This window comes from Monodon monoceros, unplaced genomic scaffold (assembly GCF_005190385.1).
Source record: "Monodon monoceros isolate NGI ecotype Baffin Bay Population unplaced genomic scaffold, NGI_Narwhal_1 Super_Scaffold_19, whole genome shotgun sequence".
Lineage (NCBI taxonomy): Eukaryota > Metazoa > Chordata > Mammalia > Artiodactyla > Monodontidae > Monodon > Monodon monoceros.
In genome coordinates, this window is record NW_021703775.1 from 68,429,544 (window position 1) to 68,444,888 (window position 15,345).

The window sequence follows — 15,345 nt, forward strand, 5'->3', positions numbered from 1 at the left end:
AGTACATAAATCAAGTGCTTATGTACACTTTGAGACCATTCCTGCTAATCCTTAAAACGTTATCACTTGTTACTACTTCTATCCTTAATCTGTTGTACAACAAGTTTTTCCTGCCAGTCAGCTGTGGCTGCCATTATTGTTTACAAATGTGCTTTTACAGCGTTAAGTTTAGGACTTCAAGCCTTCCTTCTGAGGTAACCATTGCTTTTAATAACTACCACCACGCCCCCCACCCCCCCAGAGTTCTTTTACCTGCTTTGCTCATTCTGTTGGCTGTATTATCTTGACTCTTTTTATATCAGCTAATAGAGAAAGAGTTTTTAGGAAAGAAGAAAATGGTATTCATTTCCTGAGACCCAATTCTTTTACTCCTTTTTGTTTTTTTTTTTTTTGGTCTTGCCATTCATGAGTAGAAGAGGAAAGAGAAAGAAAAAAGATTCTGGGTGTTCATGAATTTATTATCCACAGATTGAGTATATTCTGAATTAGACCATTTATGAGTTGTCCCAAGAGTTTATGATACATAATAATTAGTAATTTTGGTGAGGCCCATATGGATTTGAATCCTTTACACCATAAAATTCGTGTGGGTAAATAAGTTGTGCAGCTAATAAATGAGTATAGCCAACTGCCTAGCTTTTAAATAAGGTTGAGCATTACTTATTTGTCACCTCTGAAACAAGCCAGGAAGTATTTAAAAGCATTGGTTCTTTATGGGAAAAGACCTGGAAAGGAAGACTAAGTGCTACTAATATAGTAGTTTTGGCACATTTGGGGACAAGCACGTCACTTGGATGTGCATTCCTCACAAATGAAGCCTACCTAGTTCTATTACAACATTATGCCCCTGATTAATTACACCCCCAAATGGGTAATCTCTTTTGCATTCCTCATCTTCTTCTCCCTCCTCAACCTCTTTTCCAAACCAGTCACGTTATTTTAGTCACAGAATGATATAGCTGGAAAAGATAATTAGGATATTATAGTCGTATACCATTTTATTACTGAAGAATTAAGGCCCATAGAGATTGAGACTCAGCCAGGGTAGGACAACTAGCTTAGTGAAACTAAAACTCAGGCTTATTACTTACTTTTGTTCTTTTCTTCAGTATATACTGCCTCTACATCTATAGTTCTCCCTTCCCTTCTGACTAGTATATTTGCTCTGTTGTTTTTTAAATAAAATTTATACCATGTGCTAACATAGAACATTAGGCTAGTTGCTGTCTAACTGTAAATTGCTTTCTGGAAGAATTTGAAATAAAAACCCCAGCCATTGTAGTAACTTGGCTTCTGAAAGGGCCAGTACATTTTTAAAGAACCTTTCTTATTGGAACATTTAAATAGATCTTTATATTGTTGTCTTGCAGAGCTCAAAATCGTTATTTAGCAAGGAGTTTTTCTTATGTCTCAGTCTTGTATCCCAGGCAAACTCCTTTAGAGCTGGAATTGTAAAAATCTCTGGGAACCATCTAGCTAAAATCATGCTCAATAAACATTCGCCAGATTAAAATTTTACCTCTTTGGAGGAGTCCCAGCTGCATCTGATTAGTATTAAATGCACTTACTTAGGAACAAAACAGTCTCCCTCACATGGTATTTAAGTATGTCTTAGCTCACCTCCCACCAAAAACTAATCCAATTACCTAATTTTTTCCCTCACCTCTTCTTATATAGAAGTATATAGCAAAGGAAATAAAGTCAACATTTTCTACTACTTTTCAGCAGAAATCATCGCCACAGAGCAGATCATTTGACTGTCTGCAAAACTGAATTGCCTTGAGGTGATTTCACTAGGAAGAGCTCAGTTTAAGAATAAAGAACATTATTAATTAAATTGATACCATATTTATCTAAGGTTGGCTGATACCTTTGTGTTCAGCCTGCATTTTCTTTACCTGCTAGTTGCAGTCTGCTTTCAAGCCTGCAAACCTTGTAGGGATGTCAAAAGGATTAATTATGAAAAAACAAACACAAAATGCTTGGATATTAACAGAAAAGAGTATTCTTATCTATTGTTATTTAGCTTCATAATGAATTCCATTATGGAACAAAGGGAAGCTAATAAACCTTAGGGTCTATAGCTGATGGCTTTATGATGGCTCCTTGAAATTTGAAATGCATGGGAAGGATATTAAAGAATGGGGAATATTCACTGGATCCACATTAACTTTAAGCTGCTGTAATAGTTTTACTCTGCCACGTAATTGAGGTGCTGCAACTGTTATCTGAAATGGTTTAGACTGTTGATGTATTTTAGACACTGATATTTGGGACTAACTTGTAAATTCTAAAGAAGAAATTAATGTTTTATGTAGCAAAGTGTTGGGGAGGGTACTAATTTGAAGAATTGTATGTTCTGGGAGGGGAAGGGAGAGTTTATTTTTTGGCTTTATTGTTGCTTTGTAAAGAAAAATTAAAAGCTCTTTTTTTTTTCCTTCTTTCATTTTCTTGGGGTGCATTCCAACTCCAGAAGGTAAGAATTACTTTATTCTAAAGAAGTATTATACAGTTATAAAGCACTCTTTTACAAGTTTAATTTAACTTTACCCTTGGTTGCATGATTTTTACTTTATAAAACTAAATAATTAGTCTAGAAACTATTATAAATAAGAGTGATATTACTATGTAAATATTGGCTGTATGTGCTTTTTTTTTTTTTCTTCTCGCAATTTATTATAATCATTGTTTGGTCATATTTTTAGAAACCCAATCTACATTTAGTTTTATTAAAATCATTATTTGACTTTCTAGCATTAGGATACCTAATATTATACAGATTAATAAATGAAAATATTTCAGAGATTGGAAATGTGTGAGCTAACACTTGCTGTTTGGCTATAAGGTTGAAATGTATGTTTACGCTCTTACTGATTTAGAGAATATTGGTAAATCCTTTACGGGATTGACACGTACTTAAAACAAGGCCCAGAACAGGTTAAAATTCATAGTCTGGATCTTTACTGAATTGGTTTTTTATCTGTGTTTCTGTAACATTTTAAGTACACCTCTGTTATAGCAGTTCTCATGTTATATTATAGTTACTTCTTATAATTATCTCACTTGCCTGTGATACTAGACAGTAGAAACCATATCCACATGTTTTCATTTCACTTGGACATGATATGCTTGGCTTTTAGTTAGAGCTTGATAAATCAATTTAACTCCAATTAAATTTGTATTCCATTAAGTTTGTTTACAAGAACCTATTCATTTTTGAGTATTAGTTTATGGAAGAAACCTTAATTCAGGTCATACAAACAGTTAGAATTATAATTTAAAAAATTTTAAAGTAGGTAAGAAAAAATTTTTTGTTTTTGTTTTTTGAGGGGGGCTTATTCTTGATTAGGTTATTTAGGTATGAATAATAGGAACCAAATGTAAATAACTTAAGCAAAATGGAAGTTATTTGAAGAATGTGGGGTAGCTCACAGGCTGAAAGGAAAGAAAGAAGCTCTGAAATAAAGAGAACTAAGGTAGCTGCAGAGATTAGGTAGCTCAAACTAATGGATGGGCTCATCAAGGCACTCCAGCTGGGATGAATTAGTCTATGTCTACTCTGCTCAAGGTTAAAAATTCAAAGAAGAGTGAACTTGGCTGGCCTAATGTCCAGGGATGGTGAGGCATCTTTGATGGACAGCCCTACAAAGACTATTTCCAGTGGGGTAAGGCATAGTTCTCCAAAGCAAGATTGCACATTCTTTCCAGAGGAAGAGAGAATATATATTGACCAGGCAGAAACAACAGATGTCCACTACATTGCTTACTGTAGAAGATAAGAGTACAGCAGAAAAACTTAAGCCACAAGCAATTGTAAGAACTCGTTGGGTTTTTTAAAAATAAATTTATTTATTTTATTTTTATTTTTGTCTGTGTTGAGTCTTCGTTGCTGTGCACAGGCTTTCTCTAGTTGCCGTGAGCAGGGGCTACTCTTTGTTGTGGTGCGCGGGCTTCTCATTGCGGTGGCTTCTCTTGTTGCGGAGCACGGGCTCTAGGCACGCAGGCTTCAGTAGTTGCAGCACGTGGGCTCAGTAGTTGTGGCGCACGGGCTTAGTTGCTCTGTGGCATGTGGGATCCTCCTGGACCAGGGCTCGAACCTGTGTCCCCTGCATTGGCAGGCAAATTCTTAACCACTGGCCCACCAGGGATGTCCGTAATTGTGATATGTCTTGGTGTTGGACTATTTTGAGTTTATCTTATTTAGATTCACTGAGCTTCCTGTATATGTAGGTTTATTTTTCACCAAGTAAGAGTTTTTCAGCCCTTAGTTCTTTGAATACTCTTTCTCCTTTCCTTCTGAGACTCTGATGATGTAAACTTTGAATCTTTTGTTATTATCCCACAACTCCCTGAGGTTCTGTTAAATTTTTTTCAGTTTTATTTTTCTCTCTGTTGTTCACATCAGGTAAATTTTACTGATCTGTCGTTAAGGTCATTGACTCTGTCCTCTCCATTCCACTATTGAGCCAATCTAGAAGTTTTATTTCATTTTCAACTTAATTTAATTTTCAAAGCCTTTGCTGTGCTATTTTGGTCTTCTTGTTTTATTTGGTGACACAGAGTCTCTTAGTGATCTCTGCTGCATCTTTCTGAAGGAGTGGGAGGAGTTGCCACAGAACAGGCTGCCTGATGGCTCTAGGTGTAGGGAAAAGGAAGCCTCCAGCTTGTAGGGACAGAGAGGCTTCCTGGGCTGGGCTGCTTCTTGTGGTTTGATCCCACTCGCTGGTGCCACCTTGCCCTTCCTATTTTATTTTATTTTATTATTTTTTTTTATATTTATTTATTTTGTGGTACGCGGGCCTCTCACTGTTGTGGCCTCTCCCGTTGTGGAGCACAGGCCCTGGACGCGCAGGCTCAGCAGCCGTGGCCCACGGGCCCAGCCGCTGTGCGGCATGTGGGATCCTCCCGGACCGGGGCACGAACCCGTGTCCCCCTGCATCGGCAGGTGGACTCTCAACCACTGCGCCACCAGGGAAGCCCTGCCCTTCCTATTTTAGTCTTTATTTTTGAGGATTGAGGGAAGATACTCGCAGTCAAAGCCATTTAATTATATGAGCTTTACTGTAACTCTTAAGTTACTTCTGTGAGTTGGAAAATGCCAAGAATTGGTAAAATTCATCGATCAATTGACTACTTCAAGACTCTGAATCTCGACATAAATGGCTATGTCAAGACCGACAGCTTGTTCAAAAGGAGAAAATAATTGTAGTCAATAGCTTTGGCTATTTAGGTGTATAAACTACATTGCTAAATGAACAAGAATACCAAATAGAACAGAGATAGAAAATTAAACAAATTCTTATTTTTTTGATGTACCTAATCAAATTTGTTAAATTTTATTCTTTCCCTAGCTCATTTCTTTCAGGACTATTTCTATAACTTATATTGACAAGTATTTTATTTTCAGTTCCTGTTTTCCTCACTAATTCTTTTACCTCAAATAATATGTCCTCACGTGTAACCCTCTGTATATCTTTAGTTCAGAGATGTATGGCTGTTTAGGAACTTGGCTCAACCAGTTAAGAAATGTTAGCATCCTGATGAGCTGAAATAAAAGCAGTTGATATTTCTTTATACGCAGTAGTTAGAGTGACAAGCACTATGTTTGTCTTAAAGTGTACTTTTTCTTACCTCTTTCTCATCAGACTGAAAAGCAACATGCTGTAGTGAACGAATAGTGGAAGTGGCCATGGACTAATAAATAAGATAGGAGTCAAGTACTTTATGTTCCATGTATTTACTTTAAAATAAGTCATAGAAACACTGGACTCTTTTTTTTTTCCCTCCCCTTTTGAAGTGGTTTTGCTCATTTCTTACTGGTAGTAGAAAAGCCATGCTTTTTAAAAAACAGTAGTGGGAAAAAAAGACAATAATAGGAAGGTGAAGAGAATGAAGATTTATAGTGAAGTATTAAAAGGATAGAGAGAGTACATAAGCACAGTTTCTGAAGAATCATTTTTTGTTTCTATGACCTCCCTCTCCATGCTATTCCTAGATTACTCTTACTTGTTTCGTGCCCTTTCACTGCTCTGTTAATCCATACTTCTCATTTTGTGGTCCCAACTGGGCCTCCTTCTCCCAGAATGCCTGTTTGAAAGTTTTCCTACGTACCCTTTTACCCTTTCTCCAGTGGGTTTATTTCTGTTTGTTTCATGGCATGTTTGGGGAGGAAAATAGTTTGAAGAAACTAATTCACTAAAGGATAGATAAGTGGGATGCTACTCTTTAAATTTAAAAACTACATTTATGTTATTTCTTTTTAAAAAGTAGGTTAGTTGTTAACCCAAATGAACTTCTCATTGGAAGAATTGCAGGTAGTATGACCAAGGGAAGGCAAGCAAAAGATTTTAATGAAAGCGTTTGTAAGAATACAAAAATTTTCAGTGAATTTAAAGCCTACCAAGACTATTAATTTAATGATTTCTAAACTTACTATTTTCCATCATCAGGGTGCTGTTGAGTTCAGTTTTGTTTTGTGTACTCTGTCAGGTAAGCATGCCACAAATCAGCTGTTGATTTTAAAGTTATGTGGTGCTGATTTGTTTTAGCTAGTATGTGGATAATGATGACTGTGTGTGTGGGTAGATACACGTATATCACATGAGTGAAAGATTCTTATAAGTTTATTTTTACATTTAATATTGACCTGAAATAGGGTTTAGTCAAGCATCTGTTTGGGGAACTAGATAATTCTGCATTTCTTTTAACCTTGAAAGTCTGAGTCCATTATTTAATCCTACTGAAATTCAGGGGATTGAACTTCGAAGGACAGAGTGTATAATAGTTGAGTCAGGGATAGGGAAGCTGATTATGTCTTAGTTTTGACAAGGCTGTTCTGTAGGAAAGAGTGCAGAAAAATGAACAAGAGATTGGGATTAAAGTCAAGATAAGGCAGGGTTATCTATTGCAAAGTGTAGTATGTCTAGGATTAAATAAATTAGGCTGACGATGTCCCTTAAAGCTCTTTATCAAAGGCTTGAACTGGGGATAATAAATGTTGGAAGACATTGGTGAATTTTGAGGATGGATTGTAAAAGTTTTTTATATTAAATTTCTTTAGCTTGGTTGCAGGGGAGGAGATGCCAGTGAGGAGAAGAGAGACCAAAAATCTGAAAAAGACTTCAGGGTTTCATGAAGAGTCTTAAAGTACTTGAAGGGCTGTCATATGGATTAGTGAAGAAATAATGTTAAATTTGTTTCCCCCGCTTACAAAGATAGTTTATTACAAGGTCATTTTAGCAAATTTAGACAGTAGAGAAAATCACAGAGAGGAAGGAAAAGATCCTCCTAAATTTTTCCACCATGATAACCACTGATTTACATCATAAAATCAGGGCTAAAAAATGGAAGATGTATTTGGCTTAACTTAAGGCAGAATTTATGAATATTTGGAAATGAGGACATAGTGATTCTCCACCACATTATATGCTTGTGCAAAAGACTGGATGATTAACCTGTTTATGACGTTTTAGGAGGGGATATATAAGCATCTGTAGGTAAATGGACTAGATGACCTATGAAGCTCCTTGTCAACCTGTGGATTTTATCCGATTCTTGTCTGTAGGTATTTGCACCTGAGAGATGGTTATGTAAAGTGAGAGTAAGGCAAAGAATGATTAAAAGTTGTAGGATTTGGGGCTTCCCTGGTGGCGCAGTGGTTGAGAGTCTGCCTGCTGATGCAGGGGACACGGGTTCGTGCCCTGGTCCGGGAAGATCCCACATGCCGCGGAGCGGCTAGGCCCGTGAGCCATGGCCACTGAGCCTGCGCGTCTGGAGCCTGTGCTCCGCAACGGGAGAGGCCACAACAGTGAGAGGCCCGTGTACCACAATAAAAAAAAAAAAAAATGTTGTAGGATTTTATTCGACCCAGTAATTCCACTTCTGGGTATATACACAAAAGAATAAAAAGCAAGGACTTGAATAGATAATTTTACACCAGTGTTCATAGCAGCATTATTCACAGTAGGCAAAAGATGGAAGCAACCCAAATGTTTATTGACAGATGAATGGATAAACAAAGTGTGGCATATACATTCAATAGAATATTTTTCAGCCTTTAAAAAGAAGGAAATTCTAACATATTCTACAACATGCATGAACTTCAGGACGTTATACTAAGTGAAATAATGCAGACACAAGAGGACAAGTATTGTATGATTTCACTTACATGAGAGACCTCAAGTATAAGTCATATTTATAGAGACAGAAAGTAGAGGGTGGTTGCCAGGGGCTGGTGTAGGGGGGAAATGGGGAGTTATTTAATGGGTGTAGAGTTTCAGTTTTGCAAGGTGAGAAGAGTTCTGGTGCTTGGTTGTGTAACAGTGTGAATGTACTTAAGTGAAAGTGAACTACACTTAGAAGTGGTTGAGATGGTAAATTTTATGTTATCTGTATTTTACCACAATAAAGTTGTTGGATTTTGTTGTAATTTGAGTAGGGTACATTTTTATCTAATGTGGGAGAAACAACCACTGTATTGTATTAGTAGGAAATAATAAGACATTTGCCTAAGGTAGAGGGGATGAGCAGAAGTACTTCTTTAAATTTTTGTAGAAGGTAGTAAATGTTTATCTTGCCCTGTTAAATTTAAAATCTAAGCAGTGATAGAAGATTGTAGAAGAATGTGAGTGTGAATTTTTTAAAATTTCTGCCTACAATGTGATGATACAGAATTGGTATAACAAGTGAGTAAATTCTTTAAGAGTGCCAGAAGGACCTGTGGAATTAGGAGAGCTATAGACAAGATAAAGCTAAAGATTTTTTACTGAGAGTTGATGGGCTTTGTATGTTTATGAACCCTTTTGCAGACTTCACTTACAGTTTTATTTGTATCCTCAAGCTCCAGAAAGAAACTAAAAATGAAAGAAAACAATAGTGAAAATGTCCAGACTTTCAGTGGAGAAATTTGGCGTGATTAGTTATGGGAAAGGTTATCAGTTAATTTTTAGAAGATATCTTTAGTAAGTTCTAAACCTAAGTTTCTGATTTTGTTCAGTTCCTGAATTGATAGCAAATTTGCATTTGTGGCTAAAATTTTTACATTACTGAACATTTAAAATCTGTACCAACTTGCCTCATCTTTCTGGTGGGAGGGAAATGTTAATTAATCATAAATTAAATGATAATATAGTGTGTGTGTGCGCACATGCACACACGCACACACTAGGAAATAAAGAGTCATATCGTTTGGCTGTGCCCAGTCCCAGTTCTTTTTTTTTTTTTTTTTTTTTTTTTTGCGGTACGCGTGCCTGTCACTGCTGTGGCCTCTCCCGTTGTGGAGCGCAGGCTCAGCGGCCATGGCCCACGGGCCCAGCCACTCCGCGGCATGTGGGATCCTCCCGGACCGGGGCACGAACCCGTGTCCCCTGCATCGGCAGGCGGACTCCCAACCACTGCGCCACCAGGGAAGCCCCCAGTTCATTTATTTTTACATTAAAATGTAAGAATGTGTGCTTACGGAAACTTCCACTTTTTTTTTTTTTATATCACCAGCACTTACCCCCGTGCAGTTACACGGTAGCTATTCTGTAAATGTTCAATGAATGAGAAACCAAGTTCGCTTCTTTTCCACATCATCTTTTTTTAAAAACTTTATTGAGGTGTAAAGTACATACCATAAATTTCACCCATCTTAACTGTACAGTTCAGTGATTTTTAGTAAATTTACTGAGTTGTGCAACTAACACTGTAATCCCCAGTAAGATTTTTCATACGTGTATACAGTTAATACTAGTTCCCACTGCCAGCCTCTAATCTACTTTCTGTCTCTGTAGATTGCCCATTTCTGGACATCTCATATAAATGGAATCATATAACATGTGGTCTTTTGAGGTTAATCCATGTTGTAGCACTTACTAGCACTTCATACTTTTTCATTGGTCCATATTGTTTTTATAGACTTCTTATATATATTGCATATTTTTAGCTTTTTATTTATTCATTTGGGTTATTAATTTTAGGCTTAAAAGTTGCAAAAGCAGTACAAAGAATTTTTATATAACTTTACCTAGATTCCACAAATGTTAACATTTTATGTACTTTATCTATCTATCTGTCTAGTTTGTGTTACTGAAATGTCTGAGAATTGTAGACATGCTGCCCCATTCACATTTAAACACTTGAGTATACTTTCTAAAGGCAAGTATATTCTTTTACATAACCACAGTGTAACTATCAAAATCAGGATATTAATGTAATATTACTTTCTAATCAACAGGCTTTATTTAAATTTGATAATTCTTCCACTGATGTCCCAATCCAGGATCACACATTGCATTTACATTTAGTTTTCATGTTATCTTTACAGTCTCCTTTAATGTGGGAACATTCTTTTAGTCTTTGTCTTTCATGAGCTTGATATTTTTGAAGAGTTCAGACCAGCTATTTTGTAGACTGTCCTTCAGTTTGGATATATCTGATGTTTACTCATGATTAGATTCAGGTTGTACATTTTTGGCAGGAATGTCACAGAAATGATATGTCATTTTCACTACATCATATCAAAAAGTGTGTGGTTTCAGTTTATCCCATTATTGGTGTTGATTACGCCAGTCCCTTATTCTATGTGATGTCTGCCAAGGTTCTCCACTATAAAGATATAATTTTTCCCCCTTTGTAATTAACATCTTGTGTGTGGAGGGAGATACTTTGAGACTGTGTAAATATCTTGTTTCTCATTGTATCTTTGCCCACTGGTTTTAGCATCTCATTGTTAGTTATCTGTTGCTGCTTAACAACATTATCATAGATTTAGGAGCTTAAAACAACACACATTTATTATCTCAGTTTCTGTGTGTCAGCAGTCTGGGCGCATGGTTTTACTGGGTTCTCTGCAAGGCTGCAGCCAAGGTGTTGGTTCTTATCTGAAGGCTTAATTGGAGAAGGAACCACTTCTAAGCTAGGTGGTTGTTGGCAGGTTTCAGATCCTTGGGGTTTATCAAAATGGGGTGATTCAGTTCCTAGCTGGCTGTTGGCTAGAGGCTGCCATGGGTTCTTTGCCACTTGGGCCTCCCCATGTATACTTCCTTAAAGCCAGCAAGGGAGAGTCAGAGTCACTTTGCAAGGATACTGCAGTCTTTCTCGTAACGTAGTCACTGTTCTGCCTGCTCTGCTGTATTCTGTATTGGTTAGAAGCAAGTCACAGGTTTCACCTACATTAAGGGGAGGGGATTACACAGGATATACCAGGAAGTGATGATAACTGGGGGTCATTTTAGAGTATGTCCACCACAACTTCCACTGATAATACTTGCCTGCAGTGTGGTGGCCACATATGGTGATTTTTCTAATTCCATCATTTCTTCCTTGTTAGTTGGAATTACATGCAAAGAATTCTCCCCCATTCATTGATTTGTTCATTTATTTATATTAGTATGAACTCATAGATTCCTCTCTTATTCTGTGGGTTATTATTTTCTACTATATTCATTTATTTTATTGCTTAAGTAGAAAGTAACAGTTTAATCCCTACACAAACAGCATTAAGAGAAGTCTTTAGCATGGGTGCCTAAACAGATTTGTAGTATAATGAATCATTTATCAAACATACTTTAGGTTAAAGGTAAATTTTAACATGTAAGCTGTTCTGTCATAGGTTTGCAAAGCCTTTGTAATTCTATTTGAAAATATACTTTGATGTAACAGACTTTTCGTGTTATTATCAAAATGTCATGATTGCATTTATATTGATGTTCTTCAAGGGAATAGCTGATTTTCCCCCTAACAATCATTACCCTATAATTGAAATGATTACAAGTTTTGGTGATACAATCTAAACATACTCATTCTAAAACTACTGAATCCTCCCAGCCCCTTCATCTTTGGCTTGTCTCTTGATCTTTAAATGTTATATATAGGTATCCCTATTCTTTGCATTTGTGGGCATCTGTGACTGACTCTCTTTTTGAGTGTGTCTCTTCTTGTACAAAATACTTGGTCAACAAATACTTTGCTATTCATTGTGTCTTTTCTCTTTGGAAGTCTTGCACTTCAGTCTATATATAGTCTCCCTGCCCCCTTACCTGCTGTTCTAATTTTTGTTTTGTTTTAAATAGCATGCCCTGTGAAAAGGAAGTGATTTTGAAAAAGAGCCTTACTCTGTTTCAGAAGTTATATTGTTTTAGTAATTTATTCATATATTTTGGACTGTTTAATATTTTTGTAAAAATGATTCCTGATGACCAAAAAAAGGTCAATCAGTAATGAAAAAAATGTACACTAGAAAAGTATCCTGAAATTCACTAGCCAGGACTAACCACTGTTTATTGCATTTAATTGAAGAAACTAAGAAAATTGCTCATTTTTTCACTGAAGATTATAAATATACTTCATTTAGGATATTAATTCCTAAATAATCTCTGAAGTTGAGGGAAAAGAAAATAGAAAAATTCTGAAGGTGTGTTGTCATTTTTAAAATGAAAGTTGAAAAAAATAGAAAGCATTTGCGTTTCTCTTATATCACTATAATTGCAGCTGTTTACTTTTTTTTCTCTAAACATTTCTCCATTCCTGAATTTTTTTATTTCTTTGTTGGCTAGATTTAAGTTTATGGGTGGTCTTTTCCCTGAGTTCTCATGGGCTTAATATCTTTCTGTTGCTTGTTTGAATGACATCTTGGCTGGATATAAATTTTTTACTGTCCGGTATTGAGTATTGCTAAGAAGGCAGATGTTCCTTGCATTATACAGGGCTTATCAGTCAGTTTTTGCTGCATAAGTCTTAATTTCAGTGGTTTATAACAACGAATAGTTCCTTTTCTTCTTCATGTCTTTAGAGGAGCTGGGGCTCAGTTATTGTTGCCTAGGCTTGGCTCTAGGCTATGGGTTCTCTGTTCTCCTGGAATCAGTGGCCTGCTCTTGTGGCAGTCAGGAGTAAGTCAGACTATGCAAGCACATGTTAGCTGCTGTTTCTGTCATTTCTGTTATCATTTCATTGATCAAGTCTTATGGCCAAGCCCAACATCAGTGGGGCAGGGAAATAAATATATTTTCTTTACTGTAAGGTGGCATGATACAGGGAGTGAATGATGAATTAAAAACAGTAATTCATTCTGCCACTTTTGCTTTTCATGCCTAGGTCTCAGCTTGATTCTTTCTTAGTCCTTGAAGTTTAAGATTTAGAAAAAAGTTAAGATAAATATTTCTGAGTATCTTGGGTACTTGAGTTCGTCTGTACAGGTTTAGTAGCACTTTGCCTCTTCTTATTCAGTATACACTGTGTATTCATAAACATATTTTCTCATTGGTAGGAGAGAGTTGTCACCTTTGAGTATCCTACACTTCTGCATCCTTTTCATATCTCTGTCAATATGAATGCTTTCGACCTAGATGCTTTGTCAGTTAAGGTATTTTCTGTTGTAAATAACAGGAAATGCAATGTAAACTGGCTTAAACATCAAAGGAAATTAATTGATGTAAGTGAAGAAAACCTGGCAGAACTTGATCCAGGTGCTCTGGCAGTTTGATCAGTTTCTCAGCTCTGCTTCCTTCATTTTTGTTCCATTTTCATCAGGCTCATCCATCATAGTTGCAGAATTGTTTGTAGGTCCTGGAGCCTATATGTTTTCGGGTTTGCATATAGAAGAGAAGAGAGAATCTGCTTCCCAGAGCTTCAGTGAAATCACATGCTGTTGAATCTGGCTGGCCCACAATGGAGTCACGTGTTAAATTAAAACTTTTTCCTTACAATATATGTAGTTATAAATGATATGTATTTAGGAAAAGTATTGGATTCTATATAACATTGGCATGGCTTCCTTAAACAGGGTACATTGAGGCTGAAATCTGAAGAGTGAATTAATTGGAGCTTGCTAGGAGAAAAGGTGAGGGTTATCATTACAAGCAGAAGCATTAATTAGTACAAAGGCCAAGAAGTCAGGAGGATTGTAAGTTACAAAATGGAAAGAAGGCTAGAGTAGGCCAGAGTGGAGATGGGGGAGGTGGGTCAGGTCACTTTGATAATTCTGGACTTCATTCTAAGAACATTGTGATATCATGGATGAATTTTAAGCTGGGCAGAGGTGGCACGATCATACTTGTTTTTATTTACTTATTATTATTATTTTTTCTTTTGGCTGGGTTGGTTGCTGTGCGCTGGCTTTCTCTAGTTGCGGTGAGCGGGGGCTACTCTTCATTGCTGTGCGCGGGCTTCTCATTGCAGTGGCTTCTCTTGTTGTGGAGCACAGGCTCTAGGTGCGCGGGCTCAGTAGTTGCAGCACGCGGGCCCTAGAGTGCGTGGGCTCAGTAGTTGCGGCATGTGCGCTCTAGGGCGCATGGGCTTCAGTAGTTATGGCACGTGGGCCCTAGAGTGCGCAGGCCTCAGTAGTTGTGGCTCACGGGCTTAATTGCTCCGCGGCATGTGGAATCTTCCCAGACCAGGGATCGAACCTGTGTCCCCTGCATTGGCAGGCAGATTCTTAACCACTGCACCACCAGGGAAGTGTCCCATGCTTGTTTTTAAAAGGTCACTCTGGCTTCAGAGTGGAGAATTGATGGGGGTGAGAGAAGTTACTCTCACTTGAGATAGGTAGGGAACACTGGAACATTATGAAACTGGAATGGGGGAGCAAGTTGTTAAGGTAACTACCACAGTTACTGAATCACTTCTCTGTGGCATACACTTTATATATGAATTGAGATTCTGCACAAATTACAGATTAGATGGTATTTCCTCAGTTTCACAGATGAGAAAATTAAGGGTGTTTACAGTGACTTGCCCATGGCCACACTCAGATATAAATTCACATTGGTATGAATACATAAATCTGGCTCTTTTGGCCACACAGTGATGTCTCTTTTCATGAGTTACTATGTTGTTTCCTCTGAGCAGTGTGATTATAGGCCTCAGGTCTTTTCAGCCCTGCTGGCTACTGCTAAGGAACCACTTTTACTGCAGAGAGAATTAAATAAGGCTGTTGACAGCATGACTGAAGTTACTTTTGTTCTTGGGCCTTATGTATGTTTCCTTCGTGGGGTAGATCAGCATAAAATTACAGCACTGCATTTGTTCCTTTCCTTGAGAGCCGCCCCCAACCCCTGCCCCAACGCCAGTCTCCTGAGCATGGACAAAAAAATTAAAAGCTAAATTATCTCATGATAGTTATGTAATATTTTGAGGTGTTCTTGTTTCAGCTGCTACAGGTGTCAGGACTTAAGCCCATATTATATTTACTTGACTTTATGTCAGTATGATCTCCTTAGTACCAGTGTTTTGTCACTCATGAAGGTGATGCCTATTCCTTCAAGTTATTCAGTTATTTTTATTTAATTATATCATTCTGGAGTTACTTCCCTTGAAGGTATATTCCTGCCATCATGGGCAGTGTAGCCTATTTTACTTCTCTGCCAT

At 37.3% G+C, this 15,345-nt stretch overlaps 1 protein-coding gene across 2 annotated transcripts in view; it reads left to right on the plus strand.

The window, feature by feature from the left end:
* ASXL2 (ASXL transcriptional regulator 2) overlaps positions 1-15,345 on the plus strand; it is a 129,865-nt gene that overhangs the window by 59,814 nt on the left and 54,706 nt on the right. The window contains exon 1 of one of the 2 annotated variants that reach the window (XM_029231660.1): positions 3,593-3,665. The exons of the other annotated variant lie outside the window; for it this stretch is intronic. The gene's annotated coding sequence lies outside the window, so the exon portion shown is untranslated. Of the gene's footprint in view, positions 1-3,592; positions 3,666-15,345 lie in introns of those variants that run through there. 2 annotated transcript variants of the gene reach the window in all.